Consider the following 25,244-nt stretch of genomic DNA (forward strand, 5'->3'; position numbering starts at 1 on the left):
CCTGTCCTGGGCCAGAAGAGAGCCTACTGCACTAAAATGTGAGTCCCAGGAAGGTAGCATTCACCACAAGCTGACTGAAGAGCCCGTGAACCTTAAGGGACATTGGCAGTAGTCTGGCAGTATTCCTCATGGACTTATAGTGGCAGTGGCCATGGGGTGGGGCTCTCTGCCTTTGGAAAGGGGAGAGAAAAGTGGGAAGGACTGCATCTTGTGGTTTGGGTGCCAGCCTATCCGCAGTACATTAGAACATTAGATTGATTTCTATGGTTTTTTTACTCTAGGACTTGAATCCCAGACAGCACCTCTAAACTCAACCATTGCCTGTGGGAACTCACCTCCCTGAAGGGAATGATACACACCTGGCTGACTTTGCTGCCTGCTGATTGTAGAGACCCAGGGCCTTCAGCAAACATAGGCAGTAGCCAGGGAGTGGTAACAGCAGGCCTTGGGTGAAACCCAGTGCTGTGCTAGCTTCTGGTCTGACCCAGTGCCGCCATAGAGATGGTGGCCACAGAAGGTCTCATATCACTCCACCCCCAGCTCTAGGTGGCTCAGAACAGAGAGAGAGAGAAATTCTCTTTAGAAGGATGAAAGGGAAGAGAACACGAGTCGCCTCCTGGTAATCCAGAGAATTCTTCAATCCAGAGAATTCTTCCAGATCTTGTCCAAGATCATCAAGGCAATACCTCTATGAGTATGCAAGAATCACAGTGCTACTGGGCTTGGGGTGCCCCCTAAAGCAGATACAGCTTAGATGACAACACCCAAGTCCTTTTGAATATCTGGAAAGCCTTCCCAAGAGGGACAACTACAAACAAGTCCAGACCAAGAAGACTACAATAAATATCTAATTCAATGCCAAAACACACACGAATATCTACAAGTATCAAGACCATCTTAGAAAGCATGACCTGGCTAAATGAACTCAGTAAGGCACCAGGGACCAATCCTGGAGAAACAGAGATATGTTACCTTTCAGACAGAGAATTCAAAGTAACTGTCTTAAGGAAACTCAAAGAAATTCAAGATAACACAAAATGAATTCAAAATTCTATCAGGTGAATTTAACACAGAGATTGAAATAATTAAAAAGAATCAAGCAGAAATCCTGTAGCTTAAAAACGCAGTTGACATACTAAAGAATATTTCAGAGTGTTTTAATAGCAAAATAGATTAAGCAGAAGAGGGAATTACTGAGCTTGAAGACGGGCTATTGGAAAATACACAATCACTATTTGAAAATTCACAATCAGAGGAGAAAAAAGAACAAAAAAACAGTGAAGCACACCTACAGGATCTAGAAAATAGCCTTAAAAGGGCAAAATCTAAGTGTTATTGGCCTTACAGAGGAGGTAGAGAAAGAGATAGAGGTAGAGAGTTTATTCAATGGGACAATAACAGAGAACTTCCCAAACCTAAAGAAAGATATCAATATCCAAATATAAGAAAGTTGTAGAACACCAAGCAGATTTAACACAAAAAGACTACCTCAAGGCATTTAATAATCAAACTCCCAAAGTGCAAGGATAAAGGAAGGATCCTAAAAGCAGCAAAAGAGAAGAAACAAATAATATACAATGAAGCTTCAATAAGTCTGGCAGAAGACTTTTCAGTGGAAACCCTACAGGCCAGGAGAGAGAGGCATGGCATATTTAATGTTCTGAAGGAAAACAACCTTTACCCTAGAATAATATACCCAGCAAAGATATCCTTCCAACACAAACGAGAAATAAAAACTTTTCCAGACAAACAAAAGCTGAGGAATTTCATGAACACCAGACCTATCCTACAATCAATGCTAAAGGAAGTGCTTCAGTAAGGGAGTGCTCATTGTTAATGAACAGTATGAAATCATCTGAAGGTAGAAAATTCACTGCTAATAGTAAGTACACAGTAAGACACCTAATATTATAACACTCTAATTGTGATATATAAAGCACTCTTACCCTAAGTTGAAAGACTAAACAATGAAAAAATAAAAAATAATAACCACTACAGTTTTTCAAGATATAGTACAATAAGATATAAACAGAAACAACAGAAAGCTAAAAAGTGAGGAGACAAAGTTAAGTTGTAGAATTTTCTTGTTTGTTTATAACAGTGTTAAATTGCTATCAGCTTAAAATAATGGGTAATAAGATAGTATTTGCAAGTCTCATGGTAGCTTCAAACCAAAAAACAAACATACAATAGATACACAAGCAAATAAAGAGCAAGAAGCTAAATCAGATCACCAGAGAAAATCACCTTCACTAAAGGAAGACAGGAAGGAAAGAAAGAAGGAACAGAAGACCACAAAACAACCAGAAAACAAAGGACGAATGGCAGGAGTAAGTCCTTCCTTATCAATAATAACATTGAATGCAAATGGAGTAAACTCTCCAATCAAAAAACACAGAGTGGTTGAATACATTTTTTTTAAAAGACACAATTATCTTTTGCCTATAAGAAACATACATCACCTACAAAGAAACATGTAGTCTGAAAATAAAGGACTGGAAAAAGACATTCCAAGTCAATTGAAACCAGAAAAGAGCAGGAGTAGCCATACTTATATCAGACAAAATAGATTTCAAGACAAAAACTAAGAGACAAAGAAAGCCACTATATAATGATGAAGGGGTCAATTCAGCAAGAGAATATAACAAATTTGAATATATATGTGCCCAACACTGGAGCACCCAGATATATAAAGCAAATATTATTAAAGTTAAAGAGAAAGATAGTCCCCAGCATAATTATAGTTGAGGACTTCAACATCCACTTTCAGCATTGGACAGATCTTCTAGACAGAAAATCAACAAAGAAACATTGGACTTAATTGATGCTATAGACCAAATGGACCTAATAGATATTTACAGAACATTTCATCCAATTACTGAAGAATACACATTCTTTTCCTCAGCACATCAGTAATTCTTGAGGATAGACCACATGTTAGCTCACAAAATGAATCTTACAGCATTCAAAAATGTGAAATAATATCCAGAATTAAACTGGAAATCAGTAACAAGAGGAATTTTGGAAACTGTATAAATACATGGAAATTAAACAATATACTTCTGAATGACCAGTGAGTCAATGAAGAAATTAAAAAGGAAATTGAAAAATTTCTTGAAACAAATGATAAGTGAAACATGACATACCAAAACCTGTGGGATACAGCAAAAGCAGTACTAACAGGAAAGTTTATACCTATAAATGCCTACATCAAAAAAGAAGAAAAACTTCAACTAAATAATCTAACCATGCATCTTAAAGAACTGGAAAAGCAAGAACAAACCAAACACAAAATTAGTAGAAGAAAAGAAATAATAAAGACCAGAGAAGAAATCAATGAAATTGAAATGAAGAAAACAATACAAAAGATCAATGAAACAAAAAGTCATTTTTTTTTAAGTTAAACAAAGTTGACAAGCCTTTAGCCAGACTAACAATAAAAAAGACACGAATAAATAAAATTGTAGATTTAAAAGGAGGCATTATAGCTGATACCACAGAAATTCAAAGGATCACATACTAAGCACTCAAATTGTGAACTGTTGATTTGAATTACACAGAAATACTATTGTTCAACCAAATCTCAAGTTGCGTATAATGAATTAGGCGCCATACAGAAATCATGTGTTATTGAAACTGGTGATAAATTACTTATTATCTGCAATGGGTTTCTGAAAAATACTTCTCTTTCCATTAATGATTTTATTTTCAACATTTGCTGGTCAGTAAAATCCTCACATTACTAATGTAACTTCTCATCATAGGCAGAATTGAATATTCATGCCTAATTCAAATCACTGTTGTTCTGACCTGTTGCTTTTTTTCTCCTCAGATAGTTAAATCATCATTTGTATAAAAAAAAGTATTACACTTTGCCATTTGTAAACTTTATTTCAGTCTGTTTTGTTATATATTAACTGTAAATTTGGTAAGGAATTTTATTGGATTTTTATGGAGGGTGGGGACATAAAAATTAGACACAAATAAAAATTTTATACTTGTTTTACCCATTAAGACACTTACCATTCTTCCTACTTTTGCTATATGTTCCTAGTAACGTGTAGAATTCCTCTTGTACTTAAGTGTTCCAAAGTTTTAGCATCATACCGATGAGGAGCCTTAATAAAAACCAAAGCAAATTAGCCAGTGTGAGTATTCTCTATGCATACCGCTCTGACAAACTGCTAAGATGACATAGTACAAAGAAATGTGCTGCTCTTCCTGATAAATAGACTTGCTTTTTAATTTTTTATTAAATTATTTGATAATAAATAGACAAACAATTGCACTCTAGTGTCTTTTGTAGAAGTAATTAAGTCTTTGCAATATGTGATTTCATGACAGCTCTCTACTATTAATAAACTTTAGTGAGAGTAGAGAGAGATTGTTGAGGTTGGTTTGAAAATTATTGGATCCTCAGATTAGTGAAATGAATGAGTTGAGTTCTACTGTATGAAAAATACTTTCCATAATAATTTGTATGCTAAACAGTTTTTAATGATTCTGGCCAGGAGCACAAGAAGCCACCATTAATTTATACTGATAACCCAGAGCCAGCATGTTCCTTTACCAGGTAACTTATGAAAACAAGCCCAAATTATTGTTGATGTTTAATATTAATTAGGTTCTCTTTTGCCCTGTGGCTTCCTCAAGTAACTCTCTGATAGTAAATCATCCATGAAGTGGCTAAGTGTGGCCTGAAACGATGTGTGTGTTATCAAAGAGTAATCCTAAAACAGAATTGGATTAACTGAGTCTCATAAACATCCTATAGAATATGCTCTCTCCTTACCTTCTAGAAGATTACATTCTGAAACCTGACATTCATCATTGACACTAGGTTTGTTTTTTAGAATAAACATCTCTTAGATGAATACTAATTGCATATTAACAATGTAACTTTCCTATTAAACCTTCATAGAAAAGCAAAATTATACAATCCATCGACAAAATAATTCCTTACCATTAACTAAACAATAACTTGCATAAATTCCCCAAGCATATTCAGGCTCAAGTCATGTAATGTAATCCAACACAGTATCCACTTTTGGTGTTCTATACCACATTCAGCTCTGTCCAGTTACACTCCCTTCTAAACAAGCACAGCAGACTTACAGACACTCCATCCTCTGATTTCCCCAGAACCTCCTCCCCTCTCCTTCCTGATAGGTCCTGCATCCCTGAATCCAGTTTGCTTCCCACCCTCATTCTACTTTTACCTCCTTCTACTCTGCTTTAGACTAGTAGCCAATGTTTCATTGACTTTTAGAAAGTTTTGTTAATGGCCCATCAGGGTTTTTTTTTTTTTTTCTTCTGAACGAGGAAGGAAAACTGATTTCAACGATCATGTTTTAGAAGCAAGCAGCTAAATGGCAATCAGACTTTTAAAATGCCAAGGGTCATCAGTTCTCTTGTGAGTTATTACGCAAAAAGAGTCATTGTTTCTTCTTTCACTTTGTGGCAGCATTATCAAAGTTCTCTTTCTGTTGCCCTAGTTTAATTTGAACCTGGCCTCTGAAGGCAGATGTATATATGCAGGGACCCAGAAATGGGTCAGGACCCAGGAGGGACTTGATCCTGCCATAATACAGATTAAGGAAAATGTAGCTCCTGACCTCAAAAAAAAAAAAAAAAAAAAAAGGTTTGAAGGCTAGTCTTATTAATGGTGATTCACTGCAAGTGAGATAAAACAACAGACAAATAGAATCCTAGAATCATATAGCAAAAAGGGGCTTAGGAGATCATCTAGTCTGTTTGGCCATCTAAAAATGCTCTTCAAGTGTCTCACAGACAAGAAAATTAATTCCTTGGGTATAGGTCAGGCACTTGAGAGCATGATCATCATTCAAGAGTTTTATTCACCATGCATAAAAGCAGGCAATGCTCTGAATGAAGAGTTGAAATAGCATGAATCCAGGGTCTGGAACACTACCAAAGAGTTAATACAGTGGCTAACAAAGAGCAAACAGCTAAATGACCTACCTGGACCTGGTCAAGAGTAAAAGCTGAAATTACTACCTGCTGTAGAAATATGACAAAATGTTACATTTACAAACCAAAGCAGTCTCAGAAAATGTAACAACCTTAGCTGTAAAGTGATGGGTTAACAATCTCCACTTTCACGAAGAATAAAAAGTAACAGGCCAGAATAACAGTGATTTGAGCAATGCATGAATATTCAATTCTCCCTGTGATGAGAAGTTACATTAATGATGTGAGGATTTAACTGACAAGCAAATGCTGAAAATGAAATCCTAATGGAAAGAGAAATATTTTTCAGAAACCCATTGCAGATAATAAGTAAATTATTACCAACTTCAATAAAATATGATGATGAACATGCAAACCTTTAATGTCTAACATTAGGCATTTCTGAACAATAGGGGTTTCAGAGAGATGAGCACCTTTGTTATGTTCCTTTGATTTTTAAAGTATCCACTTCTCCTTGAGATTTCTTTTAGCTACTAATAAAATCAAAGCTGTTAGAGTCTTAAAGGTATTCTTTACTTTTAAGGAATAAGGAAAAGTAGAGGCTTATCTTTCTTCCCCACTAATAAATACAATTTTTAAAGTAGTATGTGATTACGGTTTTTTGGATATGTCAATAAACGTGTATTTATAAGTTATATATTAAATTTTACTAAGAAATAATATTTAGATTTCCATCATGTCAGATATAAACGGAACTTATTTATTACATTTTAAATACAAAGGTGTTCAATTGTATTCAATCATTAGGTGTTATGTTGTTGTTCTCAGGGACTGAAAAAAAAAAGGCTTCTTGTTAACAGTGTTAGTTCACAGAGCAAAATGTATCTGGAATACATGGTGGGATGGCTCTTCTGGAGGAAATGCTCAAGCAGAGGACCATTTGTCAGCCAATTAGCAGTGTGAATTTGGGGAAAAAGTAATTCCTTTTTCATTACTGCTTTTGTGTTGGTCTATTAATGGGATAAAAGATAAATAAATAAAATATTTAATCTCTCAGTCTGAAAATCCAAAGATCCTACTGAAGGAGAATGGAAAAGGAAGTCTGAGGTAAGGTCATTTTCTGTGTCTCCAACAAATAAATTAAAATGAAAGATCAGTTGGTCCAAAGAGGTACAACCTTGGGAGACCCCGGATTCAGAATTCTCGAGAGCTTTTTGGCTGCAACAGCCTCTGAAGCTCTGCAAATGTCCGATCAGAGCAGATTATCCCTCTTCACAGAGTGACTTAACATGACTATTACCTCAGTGGAAGCCAAGGAAATTCACCACTAAACTCTTGGAATTATCCTCCTGATGCGTCCCCCTGGAAATAATAATACGGAAAAAGACAGTACCAAAATCAATTGGAAAATATCTATTTTTTCTATTCTCATGTTCCCACATTAAATTAACATGATTCTAATACCTCTGTTAAACTTCAAGATAGGAAAAATATCAAAAAATGAATTGTTTTAATACTGAACATGACAATGTTATCTTAGCATAATAATAGTTCTAAGAAGTCCTAAATTTTAAAAAGTCTACATATTATAAATGACTAATTTTTATTGTATACAAGTGTTCCTCTGGACATACTTTGAGAAATATTGCCCTAAGTAATAAAAAGTAACAGGAATCTTCCTTTAAGCAAAAATAGACATAGGGTTTGCCTGCTAGATTTCTGTTTACTCAGGATTTCCTCTGTCTTTCTACATGTCTGGTGATTTATAAAGAAAAATGAGTTCTTCTTCTACCAAAAATCACTTAAATTGGCAAATGAAATTGTAAAGGTGTTTAGTAACTTAGTTTTGACAGAGGTGAAAACTAAATTAAAATGCTAAATGTTAGTGGAAAGGGAAATGTGGTCAACGTACACAGGACATGACAAGTACTGGACTAAAAGGTGTCCTCCCAGCTTACAGCCCATTATATTAACCTCGCACACCAGTCCCAGCCACAGGCCCACTTCTCTCCATGATTCTCCAACTCTGCTGTTCATCCTCTCCATTATCCTGTACTCTTGGAACTCCTGACTTCTCAATCATTTCCCTTTTCCCCACCTTTTTTTGGATTTTACTTTCCTGGATAGATATTCTGATAATGAACATTTGCTCTCCCTCAAACCTCAGCCACCACCCCATCACCCTGTTCTTGGATTCGGATCCTGTCCTTAATATCAAGATTCACACTTTCCACTTCTCTTGATTCATCAGAAGAAATAAAACAGATCACCCAGACTCTAAACTGCTCATCTATACCTCATTCTTCACATTAGATTCACTAACTCACCATCTCTTTAATAAATGCTCTTATATTTATGTTCCTATATCACTAAGGAATTACACAAATGAACATCAAGACCTAAGACCTTCAAATAAAAAGTGCTTATATTCTGTAAGTAAATTTTGTATTACTGACAAGGAGATCCTCTTATTTATTATAGTTTCTAACATACATGGACAGAGGGGAGGGGTGGAAATGAATGGGCAGCTTTTCCCCAATTATAAAAAACACAAATCACTAATTCAAGAATTTTAAAAACTCAGTTATTCTTCAGAAGACGTGGGAAAAGGAAGTAATGAGCAACAGAACTCAAGGAAACAAACTGTGGGGAAAATAGATAATTTAGCATAACCTTACAGAAATCCAAACCACCTTACAATCTCCCAATCTTTCTCTCTCTCTCTCTGCAGTCAATCTTTAGTCTTCTTTTTCTATCTAGAGACAAGATTTGGGGTACTTCAAATATTTTTTATTTTAGTCTCATGATTTTTTATGTATATGATGCTTCCTGCCAAATAGTTGAGCCATTAGAATTATAGATCTAGCCTGTAACACTGTGTGTTGTCCTTTAGTTGACCGTCTGCACCAATGAAAGGCACTGTTGTTAAGACATGTCCCTTTGCCCTTGTGGTTACCATTTTACTCCAAAGGATTTCCAAGGGTGAAGCTATTATATTTCTTCAGCTACTGTATTCACCCTATTGAGTCATATTTTGGCTAAAAGCCTAATAAGAGGCAGAGTAAATATTGAATTCAGATGAATTTATGCATCTATATTTTTTAAAAGATACTTTTATAACAAGGAACTACTGCCTATTAACATCAATATAATTGACAATTATAATCGCAAAATAACATAACACACAGGTCACTTGATTTGAGTAGCACATTAAGAGAAAAAACATTCTTACATAAATTTCTTCTAATCTGTCATTGATTTTAACCTAAATTCAGATACATATTTTGGTGGCAAAAATTTGGCCTTTGAATGTAGTATGTGTTATAAGTAAAAATGGGATTTATATAAAATCAAATATTTAAAAGAAAAAATAACATTTTTGATGAAAAACTAAGCAAACCTTCAAAATCATGATAATGTAACAAATACAAACATAAAACAAAAACAAATAAAAATATACTATACTAGAAGAAACTAAAAATACATTTCATGTGCTTCATATGATGCTGCTTCTATAGAGAAAGTAAGTTCTAATTCTCAAGTATTCTACTTTCTACAAATCTCGAAGTGCTTCAACACTTGAGACAAATGTTTTAATTTTTATTTGCACATTAAGCACAACTTGAAGAAACGTGTCTCTCTCTAAGCATTTGCATTGAACAGTCCTTGGAATAAGTGCTTCTATCTAGGTGTGTTACCTTGGACAATGCATTTTAAATTTCTGGTCTCAGTTTCTTCATTTATACAGTAACAAATAACAGGAAGCATAGAGTTCAGTGGTTTTTATGGTTTCTTCAAGATGCTTCAGAGACAGCAAGTAAAAAGTTGAATTTTTATTTCTATTAAACACTGGTCCCACACAGGGATACCATGAAAAAGTGAATTAGGGTTTTAACAGATCCCCACCAAAAAAACATTTTAAGTAACTATACAATCTAAGTAGAAATAGTGTGCTTACTGTGCAAACACAGCCTCAAGACAAGTCCCTTGGCCAAAACATACATACAGGTTGTTGCCTTCGAATCTCTTCAATGTAGAAATTTTCAAGCCACCACTAAATCCACCTACTTCATTTTTTTTTTTAAGTTTTGTTTTGTTCAATTTTTTTTTTTTTTTTTTTTTTTTTTTTTTTGAGACGAGTCTCGCTCTGTCGCCCAGGCTGAAGTGCAGTGGCCTGATCTCAGCTCACTGCAAGCTCCGTCTCCCGGGTTTACGCCATTCTCCTGCCTCAGCTTCCCGAGTAGCTGGGACTACAGCCGTCCGCCACCTCGCCCGGCTAGTTTTTTGTATTTTTTAGTAGAGATGGGGTTTCACCGTGTTAGCCAGGATGGTCTCGATCTCCTGACCTCGTGATCCGCCCGTCTCGGCCTCTCAAAGTGCTGGGATTACTGGCTTGAGCCACCGTACCCGGCCTTGTTCAATTTTTTTAATGACTAGTATAACCAAATGAAAATGGGTTTTACAGTTAGACAAATTGGGGTTCAGATCCCCAATCTGCTTTCTATGAAACCCTGGACAGATTTTTCAATATTTCAGAGCTTTGGTTTTCTCATTTTAAAATGGATAATAATACCCACCTTACAATGTCACTGGGGTAATAAATAAAATACTGCATATAACTCAAATGTTAAAGATTGGGTGGCTTTCTTTGGACTATAAACTTTCTGATAACTCCCCAGTTCTTTGAGTGGCACCCCTAAGAATTCTAGTAATTCCTGAGGCAATTACACACATTGCGATCCTTTGCCTTTGTGGCTCTATCTTCCTCAAATATTACCTCTGCTTCACTCCACATGAAAATCAGTCTTCTTTTAGTTTTCATAAGCATTCATAAGTAAAAATGTGATTACATAAGGTAGTTCATATAATTTGTCTCTCTTCCTAGTTTCCTCTCCACATGTGCCTTTCCATTCCTTTCTCCAGGATTGGCCTGACAATTCTACATTTTTCTTCCTCTATTATGAAGAACCATTTCTTTTCACGTAAAGCTTTGGCAGTAGCTATCATTCATATCCTGATGGTAGGGACTTCACTTCTAATTCACATATTGCCCTTGTATTATTTTCAACAGCTACAGAAAACATATTTCTAGAAAGCTTTATATTGTGATTATCTCCTCGATGTTTATTCCATCAATTTTTTACATTTAGTAGTCGTGCTGTTTAGGTTTAGTTAAGCCTTATTACTCAAAGCGTAATTATTACTCAAAGTGTGTTCCATAGGCCATCCACTGTCAACATAACCGGGAAACTCATTAAAAAAGCAAAATCTCAGGGTCCATTCCAGAATAATGAGTTGGGGCCACAGGTAACTTCACCTCTCTTGCCACACAATCTTCAAAAGTTCACACAACTCAAGCCTAAGCCAATCAGACCTGTAAATTCCTAGTCTCAGGAATCAGTTTAGGATGTGTAAAACCTTAAGATTGTCCAATCAGTGATGCTTATGATTTGTGTTTTGTGTTTGTAAACACAGGCTTTTTCTTCCCCCACCACACCATCCCTCAAATATGCATAAGGAAGTATGGCTCTCTGGTTGCTCTATGAAGCCACCTTGTAAAGGTGAAGCAACAAGCCTGAGGACAAATCTTATGTAAAGAGGGTCTCATGAGTCTCAGAGAAATGGAAACAACTATGATGAACTGCCCTCTGAAGCTCATTCTACCTTTCCACAACGTAACCAAACTAATTCAGATTATTTTTGAGGCTAGCTGGAAAAACTATGGCCTATAGGCCAAATCTAGTTTGTATTGTTCTAATCTAAAGAATTATTTTTAATTTTTAAAAGATGTAGAAAGACCTGAGAAGATTTCAAAAAGATGACAGAGTAGGAAGCACCAGAAATCTGTTCCCCCACCTAGAAAACAATTGCATTGACAGAATTTGTCTAACCAGTTTGGAACTGTAGAATCTATTGAAGAATTATAACTTCCAGAATAACGCTTGAAGACAAATTGCTGTTGATTTGGATTAGTTTCAGCTCTTATCACAGTAGCAGCTACCAATCCACCACACTCAGTCCCACAGCAGGCAGTTGTGTGCCTATTCCTAAAGCAACAAGTACAGAGCTTGTAGGAGGCAGAGTCAGCAAAAAGTGCCCCATCCTCCAGATATCAGGAATCTGTGCTCTGATTACTGATTGCTGCTTCTATTACAAAGGTGCAGACAAAGGGGTAGGTGGCCATTATTATTGCGTCTCCCCCAGTTGCTCCAAGCCCTTCAATCCTCCAGATGAAAGGACTTCCAGGGGATTTAAAGGGCCAACACTCTTTCTTTCCCCTCACTTTTCCCTTTTTCCTTTTTTGGGAGCCAGATATTAAGGACTAGGACATTCAAAAACAACTGCATATATAGGGGAAAATAGAAAATGACCATGCATGCCCAGGGAAAGGCACAGACTCAGAAAAGACCTGAGAAGACCTTAAGTTCACACCTCAGGCTTATCCTTAGCACACAGACTGCCTTCAACAATCAAAAAATAAAAAATAAAAAAACAACTAACAAAGTTAATAAAAATCAGCAAACTGGAGGAGGAAGAGAATCTGATTTAAAGAGTTAGCACATTATTAGATTCAAACGTCCAGTTTTCAACAAAAAAAAATCATGGACATATAAAGAAACAGGAAAATGTGGCCCATTCAAAGAATAAAAAAATTAATCAACAGAAACTGTCCCTGAAAATGGCCTAATGGCAGATTTATTGAACAAACACTTTAAAACAATAAAGATAGTCAAAAAACTAAAACGTGGAGAAAGTCAAGAAAATGATGAGTGAACAAAATGGAAATGTCAATGAAGAATTTAAAAACCTGAAAAATACAAAAAGGAATCAGTAAACATAAGGCTAGGACAATGAAATTACTAAGCCAGACAAATGGAAAGAAAAAAGATGGAGGAAAAGTGAACAGAGCCTAAGGGACCTATTAAGCAGACTAACATATCTATTGTGGGAGTCCCAGGAGAAGAGAGAGAAAAAACAGCTGAGAAAATATTTGAAGAAATAATAGTTGAAAACTTCTCAAATTTGATGAAAGACATAAATATGAATATAAACATCCAAAAAGCTCAACAAACTCCAAGTAAGGTGAACTCAAAAAGATCCACATCAAGACATATATAAGCAAACTTTTGAAATACAAATAATCTTGAAAGTAGCAAGAGAGAAGCAATTTATCACATATAAGGGATGCCCAGTAAGATAACCAGCAGATTTCTTATCAGGAACTTTGAAGGCCAGAGGCAGTGGGCTACTATTTTCAAAGTACTAAAAGAAAAAACTGTCAACCAAGAATTACATATATGGCAAAACTATCTTTCAAAATGGAGGGAATAATGAAAACATTCCCAGATAAACAAAAGCCATCGGAGTTCATTGTCACTAGATCTACACTATAAGAAATGCTCAAGAGAGTCCTACAGAGTGAAGTGAAAGGCCAGTAGACATTAACTCAAAGCCATATGAAGAAATAAAAATCTCAATAAAGATAAATACATGAGAAATTATAAAAGCTAGTACTATTGCAACAATGATTTGTAACTCCACTTTTTGTTCTCTACAGTAACAATATCTAAAAGACATACTTTAAAAAAATTATTAGTCTAACATCTAATATTACTGTAACTTTTATTTGTAACAACTACACATTCTGTTTTCTACATAATTTAAGAGATTAATGCATTTAAAATAAGTAACAATTTATGTTTTGGAGCACACAATGTATAAAGATATAATTTGGTGACAAGAACTAAAAGGGAGGGAAACATGAGTGGTAAAGGAGCAGAGGTTTTGTATACGAATGAAGTTAAACTGATATAAATTTAATTAAACTATCACACCTTTAGTCTATTAAATGTAATCCCCAAGTTAATCACAAAGGAAATAAATACAGAATATACAAAAGAAAATGAAAAAAATAATTTAAACATAAGAATTTAAATGTTTTACTACAAAAAAATTACACACAAAAGAAGACAATAATGCAGGAAATGAGGGACAAAACCAAAAGGCATGTAGAAAACATATAACAAATGACAGAAATATATGATACAAACATATGTGGCATGGTGAAACCAAATAGCAAAATGACAGAAATAAGTCCGTTCTAACCAGTAATAATGTTAAATGTAAATGTATAAAACTCTTCATACAAAAGACAGATTGACAGAATTTCTAAACCTTTATGATCAAACTATATGCTGTTTATAAAAGACTCATTCATTTTAGATCTGAAGACAAAAGAGACTGAAAGTGAAAGGATAGGAAAAGATACTTCATGTAACTAGTAACTAAAAGAGACTAAAGGTGGCCATGTTAATATTCAACAAAATAGACTTAAAATGAGACAAAGCAAAATATTATATATTAATAAAAGTTTTAATACAGTAAGAAAATATAACAATTATAAACATTTATGCACCTAATAACAGGCTTTCAAAGTATATGATGCAAAAGCTGACTTAAAAATGAATTTAAAGGAGAGATATAAAGTTCTACAGACTTTAATACCTTACCCTCAAGACTGGATAGAACAACTAGGAAAAAAAGTAAATAAAAGAAATAACTTAAACAATAAAATAAGTCAATTAGATATAATAGACAGATGTAAAACACTCCACCCAACAACCACAATATACACATTTTTCTCAAGTGCACCTGAACATTTTCTGGGATAGACCATATGTTAAGCCACAAATTAAATTTATATATATATACTTGTGTGTGTGTGTGTGTGTGTGTGTGTGTATATATATATTTTTTTTTTTCCTTGAGATGGAATCTCGCTCTGTTGCCCAGGCTGGAGTGCAATGGTGCAATCTTGGCTCATTGCAACCTCCGCCTCCTGGGTTCAAGCAATTTACCTGCCTCAGTCTCCCAAGTAGCTGGGATTACAGGCACCTACCACCCTGCCTGGCTAATTTTTGTATTTTTAGTAGAGACGGTGTTTCCTCATGTTGGCCAGGCTGGTCTCAAACTCCCAATCTCAGGTGATCTGCCCACCTTGAACTCCCAAAGTGCTGGGATTACAGGCATGAGCCACCATGCCTTGCCCAAGATTCAATATATTTTAAAAGTTGGTAATACACAAAGAATCTTCTCCAACCACAACAGGATAATCTTAGAAATCAATAAAAAGTAAAGCAGAAAAATTCATAAATTTTTGGAAATTAAACAATGCACTCTTCACTCATAGTATTGTTATTAACCATTATTAAACAAGAATGGATCAAAGAAGAAATCAGAAGGGAAATTAGAAAATACCTAGAGATGACAACAACGAAAACCTTACACCAAAACTTACAGGATGCAGCAAAAGTGGTGCTAAGGGAAAAATTTATACTTATAAATGTTCATATTTGAAAGAAAAAAAAATCTCAAATAAACAACCTACCTTTACAACTTAAGAAACTAGAAAAAGGAAAACAAACTAAACTCAAACCTAGCAAAAGGAAGAAAATAATAAAGATTAGATCAGAAATAATTAAAATAGAAATAGAAAAAAAAATAGAGAAAACCAATGAAACCAAAAGTTGATTATTTGAAAAGATAAAAAAAAGATAGACTAAGAAAAAGAGAGAAGGATCAAATTACTAAAACCAGAAATGAAAGTAAATGTTACTACCAACTCTACAAAAGTGAAAAGGATTTATAAGGAAGTACTATAAACAATTGTACACCAGGAAATTGGATAACCTGGCTGAAATGGACCAATTCCTAGAAACACAAAACCTATTAAGACTAAATTATGAAGAAATAAAACATATAAATATACCTATAACTACTAAGGAAATTGAATTCATAATCAAAAATCTCCTGACAAAGAAAAACCCTGGACCTGATGTTTATAGTAGTGAATTCTACAACATTTTTTAAAAAACTAATACCAACTCTTCTCAAACTTGTCCAAAAAAAATTTTCCCCCTCAATCTACAACTGGAATTTCCCCCAAAATCAAGGATGGGGAAGTTCTCACAAGGGCATGCCTCAGATCACCCCAAAATTTGGCCAGTTGGAATTCCAAAGAAAGAAGCATTAAATTCCAGGCTGATAAATTGGAAGCATTTATTAGGGGAACTTATGTACAGAGGGCTGCAGCAATCTTCACTGCAGACAGTGAGAGGAAAGCGGTGTTCTACCTGAGCATATGTACAAAGCATGGAGATCAGGATATGCAGTTTATAAGCGGGTTTAAGGAATTTGGCTCAGAGTTAGGACTAGTTTCTTTTAGCGTTTTTGGCAACATCCTAGATACTTCTATTAGTGCCTGGGAATACTCTAGGCTTCTCTTTGTGTTCAAGCCTGCTAGAGAAAACCTGAAGCTGTGTGGATCACAAAGTGGTCCAGGTTCTCTGTCATTTGCAATCAGGATACAAAAAGAAGGTGGAAAGGAAGAAGAATTGGGGGATTCCACAAAACTAAAGAGGAAGGAACACTTCCTAACTAATTCCATGAGGCCAGCATTATTTTGATACCAAAGTCAGACAAAGAGACTACAACACTGTAGGTAATATCCCTTATGAACATTGATGCAAAACTTCTCAACAAAATATGATGAAACTGAATTCAGCAGCATATTAAAAGGATTATATATCATGTCAAGTGGGATTTATTCTTGGGATGCAAAGATGGTTCAACATACAAAAATCAATCAATATACTACATCACATTAACAAAATGGAGGAAAAATGATCATTTCAATTGATACAGAAAAATAATTTGACAAAATTCAATAGCATTTCATGATAAAAATACTCAATAAACTAGGAATAGAAAAAAATTATCTCAACATAATAAAAGCTATGTATGAAAACTACACAAAAAGCATCATACTCAGTGGTGAAACACTGAAGGATTTTCCTCTAAGATCTGCAACAAGGCAAAGATGTTCAACTTCACCACTTCTATCCAATATAGTACTGAAAGTTCCAGCCAGAGCAATTAGGTAAGAAAATAAAATAAAAGACATACAAATGGAAAAATAAAGAAGTGAGATCATCTCTGCCCACAGACGGTACTATAGTACTTTTTAAAGTACATGGAAAAAATGAAATTAAAAGATAAAAATAAGGAATATAAATTTTATTTCTCAACATAAACTTCACCAAATAAAAGTCACTTTTGTAAATGATGATACTAGTCATTTAGTTCATCCTTAAAAAACTGAGGGCCCAAAGAATTTAACCATGTCAATGCCTTCATTTTTAAACTATTAACTGGAAAAAAGTAAATGCCTTTTAAAGATTTATTAATAATAGGACATAAAAAAGAAGTCAGAAGGAGCCAAATCAGGACTGTCAGGTGGATGCCTCATGATTTCCTATCGAAACTCTCACAAAATTGTCCTTGTTTGATAAGAAGAATGAGTAGGAGCATTGTTATAGTGATGAAGGACTCTCTGCTAAAGCTTTTCTGGTGTTTCCTGGGTGTTTCTCTGCTTAATCTTTGGCTATCTTTATCCAAAAAACTCTCAAAATAAGCAGATGTTATTGTACTTTGGCCCTCCAGAAAGTCAACAAACAAAATTCCTTAAACAGTCCCAAAAACCATTGCCATGACCTTTGCTCTTGACTGATCTGCTTTTGCCTTGACTGGATCACTTCCACTTCTTGACAGTCATTGCTTTGATTGTGCTATGTCTTCAGGATCATACTGGTAAAGTCATGTTTCATCTCCTATTATAATTATTTGAAGAAATTCTTCAAGACCTTGATCCCACACATTTTAAATTTCCGTTGAAAGCTCTGCTTTTGTTTGCAGCTGATCTGGGTGCAACAGTTTTGGTACCCAGTAAGTGGAAAGTTGCTCAACTATAACTTTTGGGGTCAGAATTATGTAAGCTGAACCAATTGAGATTTCCATGGAGTTGGCTATTGTTGTATCCTCTTCAATTAGGGCAAAGGCAAGATGAATTATTTTTCTCATAAATTGGTGTAGATGGTCTGCCACTACAGGCTTCTTCTTGAACATCATTTTGTCTCTTCTTAAAACTAGTTTTGCGTTTGTAAATTGCTAGCTTCCTTGGGACACTGTTCTTGTAAACTTTTCTAAAGCATCAATGATTTCACCATTCTTCCACCCAAGTTTCACGATAAATTTGACATTTATTCTCGCTTCGATTTTAGCAGCATTCATGTTGCTCTGATAGGAGATTTTTACAAATTTATTTTATCCTCTTAGCACCTCAAACTACAGCCTGTTCAGGCACATTATAACAAGGTAGTATGAGTTTATTTTGGTGGAAAAGTATTTTGAAAACCATGCATAGTTTTTTCATCATGTGCATTTTCTATGAACTTTTTGAAGACACATCATGTGATCTTATATTTATAAAACCATAAAGATTCCACACCCCCCAAAAATGCTGTCAGAATAAATGAATACAGAAAAGGAGACTACAAGGTCAATATATGAAAATCAGTTGCATTTCTATATACTAACAAGAAATAAACTGAAAAGAAAATTATTTTTTAAATTCCATGTATAATAGCTTCAAAAAGAGTAAAATACTTAGGAATTAATTTAACCGAAGAAGTGAAAGACTTTTACAATGAAAACTACAAAATATTGCTTAAAAATTAGAGAAGACATAAATAAATGGGAATATACATCATGTTCATGGGTCAGAGGACAATATTGTTAAGCTATCAATACTACCCAAGCCATCTACAGATTCAATGTAATTTCCATCCAAATTTCACTGATATTTTTGCAGAATTAGAAAACTCTATTCTAAAATTCATGTGGGATCTCAAAGGGCCTTGAATAGCCAAAACAATCTTCAAAAAGAAGAACAAAGCTTGAGGACTCACACTCACTTCCTGGTTTCAAAACTTACTACAAAACTACAGTAATCTAAAGAGTGTGGTACTGGCATAAAAACAAATGTATAAATGAATAGAATAGAATAAAATAGAAAGCCCAGAAATAAACTCGTATATATGAGTCAAATGCTATATTTATATGAGACCCTATATATATAAAGGTGACAAGATCATTCAATAGAGGAAAGACAGTTTTTTCACAAATAGTGCTTATAAAACTGGATATCCACATGCAAAAAATGAAGTTGGATCTCTACCTAATACTGTATTTACTTGGGGTTAATTAGCCAAATTAACTTAAAATAGATCAAATACCTAAATGTAAGGCTTAAAGCTAGAAAATTGTTAGAAGAAAACTGAGTAAAAGCTTTATAACATTGGATTTGACAGCAATTTCTTGGATATGACACCAAAGTCACAGACAACAAAAACAACAATAGACAAACTTAACGTCATTGAAATTTAAAAATTTTGTGCATCAAAAGACAATATCAACAGAGTAAAAAAGAAAACCACAGAATGGGAGAAAATATTTGCAAATCATATATATGATAAGGGGCTAATATCCAGAGTATATAGTGACATCCTTAAACTCAACAACAACAAAAAACCCTGATTCAAAAATGGACAAAGGACTTGAAGAGGCATTTCTCAAAAAAAAGGACATAGAAATGGTCAATAAGCACTTGAAAAGATACTCAACGTCACTCATCATTAGGGAAATGCAAATGAAAACTACAATGAGTTACCAATTCACACTCATTAGCATGTCTACTATCAAAAAGAAAAAAGAAAAAAAACAATTATTGGCAAGATCTTAGAAAACTTGTAACCCTCATGCACCATTGATGGGAACATAAAATGTTACAGATGCTATGGGAAACAGTGTGGCAGTTCCTCAAAAAATTAAAAATAGAATTGCTATGTGATCCAGAAATTCGTCTTCTGGGTATATACTGAAAAGAATTGAAAACAAGGTCTTGAAGAGATATTTGTACACCTATGTTTGTAGCAGTGTTATTCACAATACCTAACATGTGGAAGCAGCCCAGCTGTTCATGGACAGATGGATGAGTAAGCAAACTGTGGTCTATAAGTAAAATGGAATATTATTCAGCCCTGCAATGAAATTGTGACATATGCTACAGCCTAGATGAACTTTGAGGACATTATGATAAGTGAAATACACCAGTAACAAAAAGAAATATGCTTTATGATTCTATTTATATGAGGTCCTTAGAACGGTCAGTTATAGAGACAGAAAATAGAATAGAAGTTTCCAGTGGCTTGGAGTATGAGGGAAATGTGAAGTATTGTTTAATGGGTATGGAGTTTCAATTTTACAAGATGAAAAGACTTATGAAGATGGATAGTGGTGATAGTTATATAACATTTTGAATGTACTTTGTATCACTGAACTGTACATTTTAAAATGGTTAAGATGGTGAATTTTATGTGTAGTTTACTAAAATTTAAGAAAATGAAAGAAGGTATAAGAAGAGCAAAAAATGAAGGAGAAAAAGGAGGAGGAGGAGGGGGAACAGAAACATATGCAGCTCACAAAGCCTAAAATATTTACCATCTAGCCCTTTATGGAGAAAGTGCACTCATCCCCAAGCCAACCAAAGTATCCAAATGGATGTGGAAAGTGACCATTCTCACCTCTTCATGCACATTAATAGCCCGGCACTTAGCAGACACTCAATTAATATTAGCTCTTATCAGCAACCTTCTGCTAAATTCTCTTTATTCTAAGATTATGTGGTACAATATATAAAATTAATGAAAAATATGCAAATATTATTTAAAATCATATTTCCTTATGTCTGTAATTCTTTAAACGCATCAAGAGGGTATGCTGTGTTGTATAATGGTTAATAGCACTAGTTCTAGAACTAGATTGCATGGGGCCCAGTCCTAGCCTACCACTCACTAGCGGAGAGACTGTAGACAAGTCATTTGACCTCCCTTTGTCTCATTTTCCTCTTCTAAATTGGAAGTAATATTAAGAGTACCTATCTCATTGGGCTGACATCATGGTTAAATGTAAAATGCTTCCAATAGTCCTGACACATGGCAAAACAAATTAATAAAGGTTATCTGTATCATATCTCTGCTTTTCAATTATTTAAATTGTTCGGTATCAATCAATTGTACAATAATACAATTATTATTGTAAAATGGAGATGTATAATTGTTCAACAAATGTTCACATATGTAGGGAATAAAAAACAGATTGCTTCCAACTACAAACTTTCTTTTACTCATCACTGATATTCCCAGTTGGTGCTTTTAGCGCATCGTTCTTGGGTGGTGACGGTTTGAAGTTGGTAAAAAACATTGTTTGTTGCCTACAAGTTCTCAAATTGTAGGCACTGGGAAAAGAACAAGAAAGAAGACAGAAAGGTACCTGAAGAAATTGTCGTTCTGATTTCTCTCTTGTTGGTTTAAATGCTAATCTGCCACTTCTGAGAACATGAAATGTCCCCAAGAGTATTCTTTTTGACCTTTCTTAACTTCCTCTCCTTTCTTTCCTTCTGACTTTATTTTTAGATGGATATCAAACAGGAAATTCCACTCCACTAAGAAATGGTGAATTTTCTAGCTAGAGATCCGAGGGTGGAGCCCACTGGGAAATCAGTAATGGAGATCAGACCAAAGGGCTGGGCCAAGGAAGGATGGATAGATACTTGTAAAACAAGAGGCCATTTTTGTGTCTTTTTTTCCCCTACTAGAGATGAAACTGGCAGCTTCCATTTGTGCCCAAGGCACAAATGTTTAAAAACGGATCAGTTGATTTAAGGCAAAATTCAAATCAAAACACTAGCAAGACCTACAGAACAGATAGAGCCACAGAACTGTTCTAATGCCCCAACACCGGAAGGATGAGGGTGTGTAGGGTACTGAAAGACATAACAATGATTTGCCACTTACTGCTAAGTGTTGCCAAATGTGCTTTAAGTACCTCATGTACTGGAAATACACTGCAAATTACATTCCTTATGTTTTTCTTTCTTTCCTGTTTGTATTATCGATCACTGCATATTCAAATCCACCTCTTCCGTCTTGTAAGAAATTGATACATAGGATGTATTTTGTAAAACTTTGAATCTTTTGGATTTGAAGCTGTGTGAAGTTACACAGAGTGACCTTCCTGATGAGCCTGTAAGCCTGAATGTATTTCAGCTTCTTAAGCCAGGAAATAGCAAATCTTGTACAACTACTAACATTTTTTGCAAATTATTTTAAGAGTCTCAAAGATAGCATTATATATTAAGTTGATTTGGGATCGAATAGTCAACTGGAAACTTAATTCTACAGGTCAGTATTACTAAGTCTTTAGCACTGGTTTCCGTAGTGTAGGAGATCTGGACGCCGACTTCTAAATTAAAAGATCGACATCTTTACTGAAGCTTGCACATAACAAGGTACAAAACTATTATACACATTACCAAACTGGCAACTCATATAACAAATGTAAAAACAGGCCTGCTGATCGTAAAATTCCTTTTCCCAAAAGTAATTAACAAATTATTACCACTAGTAAAGCTTTCTTAAAGTTTTAATCTATCACAAATCATCAAAAATTAAGGTGTATTTTTAGCCAAGTAATATGTTTAGAGTAACAAAATGAAACAGTACAAAAGTTTAAAAATACCTGTACATGAGTCCCTTCCACTCCACCCAGTGTCATAGAGAAAGCCATTACTAATAGTTTATTACATCCTGCTCAAAATCTTTTATACAATACAGGAACATATATCTTTTCCTTTTAATGCAAATGAAAGAATGTTCTGCACTTTGCTGTTGCAGCCTTGACCTCCCAGACTCAGGCGATCCTCTCCCACCCCAGCCTTCCAAGTAGCTGAGACTATAGAGGCATGCCACCATACCCAGCTAACTTTTTTATTTTTTGTAGAAACCTGGTCTCCCCATGTTGCCCAGGCTGGTCTTGAACTCCTAGGCTCAAGAGATCCTCCTGCCTCAGCTTCCCAAAGTGCCAGTATCACAGGCATGAGCCACCACACCTGGCTGCTTTTTTTTACTTAACATTTCTGAACAAATTTCCATCTGTTCCTAGTGGCCATACAGTCTTTTCAATGCAATGATGAAATACTAAACTCTGTATACCATAACATAGGCACAAAGTGTTACTGTCATTCAGTCACGTTTCTCAGTGCATCTTCTACCTCTGTTAATATTTGTTTGGTAATAGAATGGTCAGTCAGATATGTATGAGAAGTGCTCAATTAAAAGGTAAACAACCAACTTCCTTGCCTGACTTTCCAGATTCCTGAATGTGCTGACTTTACCCATGACTCATTAAAGGACTCATGTAGCATATTACATTTCACACAATAATTTAACCAAGGAGGTTTCTTGCTGAGGAGCATCTTTTGGGATTGGCATTCCAAAGAACACACTTTGGGGACTGCTGAGTTACAGCATCTCACAACCCTGTCAGATAGGTTGTATTATGCTCATTTACAAATTAAGGATGCTGAGACTTAGAAAGCTTAAGTGACTTTCCTGAAGTTTCCAGCTGGTGACAGAATTGGCATCAATACACCAAATCTATCCTCTTCTCCCCATTCCACACACAACTCGTCATCCTTTTAGCATCACTAGGTGCTAGTGATATTAAAGAAAGGTTCCTTGTGTTTGACAGAAGAGGCTGAACTTAAAAACATTTTGATGGTATAGTCTGGATATCAACAGGGCCAAAAACATATTACATATAAAATGTGCAACAGGATTTCAGAGAAGCAAGAAAAGATTGTGGACATAGGAGTCGAGGACAGGGTGATCTATTTGACTTAGAGCGTGTTACCTGTGCCCCCTTTGCACTTAGTTTCTTTGGCACCTTTCTGGTAGCATTTCTATGCAGATAAAATGAAAACGCATTTTCACAAAGCCTGACCTCTCAATCAATGTTGGTTCTTATTACTGTCTCCAAAATTAGTTTCCAATTTCCCTGCACCCCTAACTATTACATTATTTGGAAAAATTCACCATTCTGCAGAAATTTGTATATTCTTTCTCCATGATTCACACAAACCTCTAGCTTCCTGGAATTCAAAAATTCTAAATCTTTAAAAAAATATTTTCCTAAAATAAAAATACATTTGGATATTTATAAATCAAAAAGTATAAATATTTTTAAAATAACTGCAAGCCTTGTAAATTTTACTCATAGGTTAGAAAATGGAGATCATAAGTTAAAGCCTGTCTTACAAACAAATACCACAGACTTCAAATAATGAGGATTGGAGAAACTTACAGGCATGAGGTCAGGAAGGGGCATGGAGGAAGTACAAGGAAGATACTAACTTCACCCCTCTCCTACTGAGTTGAGACGGAAGGTAAACAGTGGATGTGAGGAAATAGGACGGTGTTTATAGGAAAAGGCAAAGGAATATAAAGTATCATTATTCCCCCACTACTTCCCTATCAGTATCAGAATTCACCTGTAGTTTTTGCCCTCTAATCATATCCACAGCCCCAGACCTACAGAATAACAAAATCCTGAGATGATTACTTTAACTTGCATCCTAAATTGTTAGCAACTTGACTTACCTTCCTGAATTTCTGACGATGCTCCCCCTTCCTTGCCATAGTTATCTATGACCTCTTGGCTTTGGCAGAGAAAATGCCATTTCTTGAACTATCTTGTCCTAGTAAGATATGTTTCCCTTTAGTAAATTTCAATAATAGCATCCTGTAATACATCATCAGCAGATGATATACGTTACTGTATACTTCCTAGCTCCTTGCTTGTTTTATACAAGATATCTCCCATTTACTCTCATTCCTACCTTATCTAGGCATCTTAAATGAAGAAACCAAATTGCAGTTCATACAAGTTTTTAGTTACCAAATTAATTTTCTGACCCTGATATTTTAGCCAAATTTCTATGATGAGATAGTTGAAAAAAGATTCTTAAATATCCATTTCTTATTTTGGTAATTGCACCGAACACTTATGCTCCAGTTCACATTCTATCAGCTTCACTTCTTATACCAACTACTGTGGCAGCAACAGTTCCATGCAGGCTTCCTCCACTTTCACATGAATGCAATCTGACAGGCCCTCACTCTGAACCTCTTAGACAATGAGGGAAGGAAGCCAAGGCTTCCTCTCTCCTTCCCCCTAACAGTTGGTTCTGAGATATCTTATATAGTTTCTCAGAAGGCCTCATGGGATTGACAAACCTATTCCTCTTTGGTGTGACTTGATAACTCACTCTTCCCTTGGCTTTTCCTTCTTCCTGTTTCACTCCCTTGTCCTCGTCTTCTGCTCTCTAAAATTACATTCCCAAATAAACAATTCTCAGTAGGTCTTTGCCTTAGGCTCTGTTTTTGAGGGCAATCTGGTGTATTGATCAGGGTCCAATTGGGAAACAGAAACCACACCAGTAATTTGAACGAGAAAATTTAATATAAAGAATTATTAACTTATAGCAGAGGATTGACTACAAAAGGGTAAGAGAAGTT

The 25,244-nt window shown here is 35.0% G+C and overlaps 1 long non-coding RNA gene across 2 annotated transcripts in view; it reads right to left on the bottom strand.

The window, feature by feature from the left end:
• Nucleotides 1-25,244, bottom strand: part of LOC102140147 (uncharacterized) — a 98,128-nt gene that overhangs the window by 46,916 nt on the left and 25,968 nt on the right. Inside the window, exon 2 of one of the 2 annotated variants that reach the window (XR_006698783.3) lies at nucleotides 4,024-4,118. The exons of the other annotated variant lie outside the window; for it this stretch is intronic. This is a non-coding gene — a long non-coding RNA (uncharacterized lncRNA). The remainder of the gene's footprint in view (nucleotides 1-4,023; nucleotides 4,119-25,244) is intronic. 2 annotated transcript variants of the gene reach the window in all.

The sequence above is a fragment of the Macaca fascicularis genome, chromosome 6 (genome assembly GCF_037993035.2).
Source record: "Macaca fascicularis isolate 582-1 chromosome 6, T2T-MFA8v1.1".
Taxonomy (NCBI): Eukaryota; Metazoa; Chordata; class Mammalia; order Primates; family Cercopithecidae; genus Macaca; species Macaca fascicularis.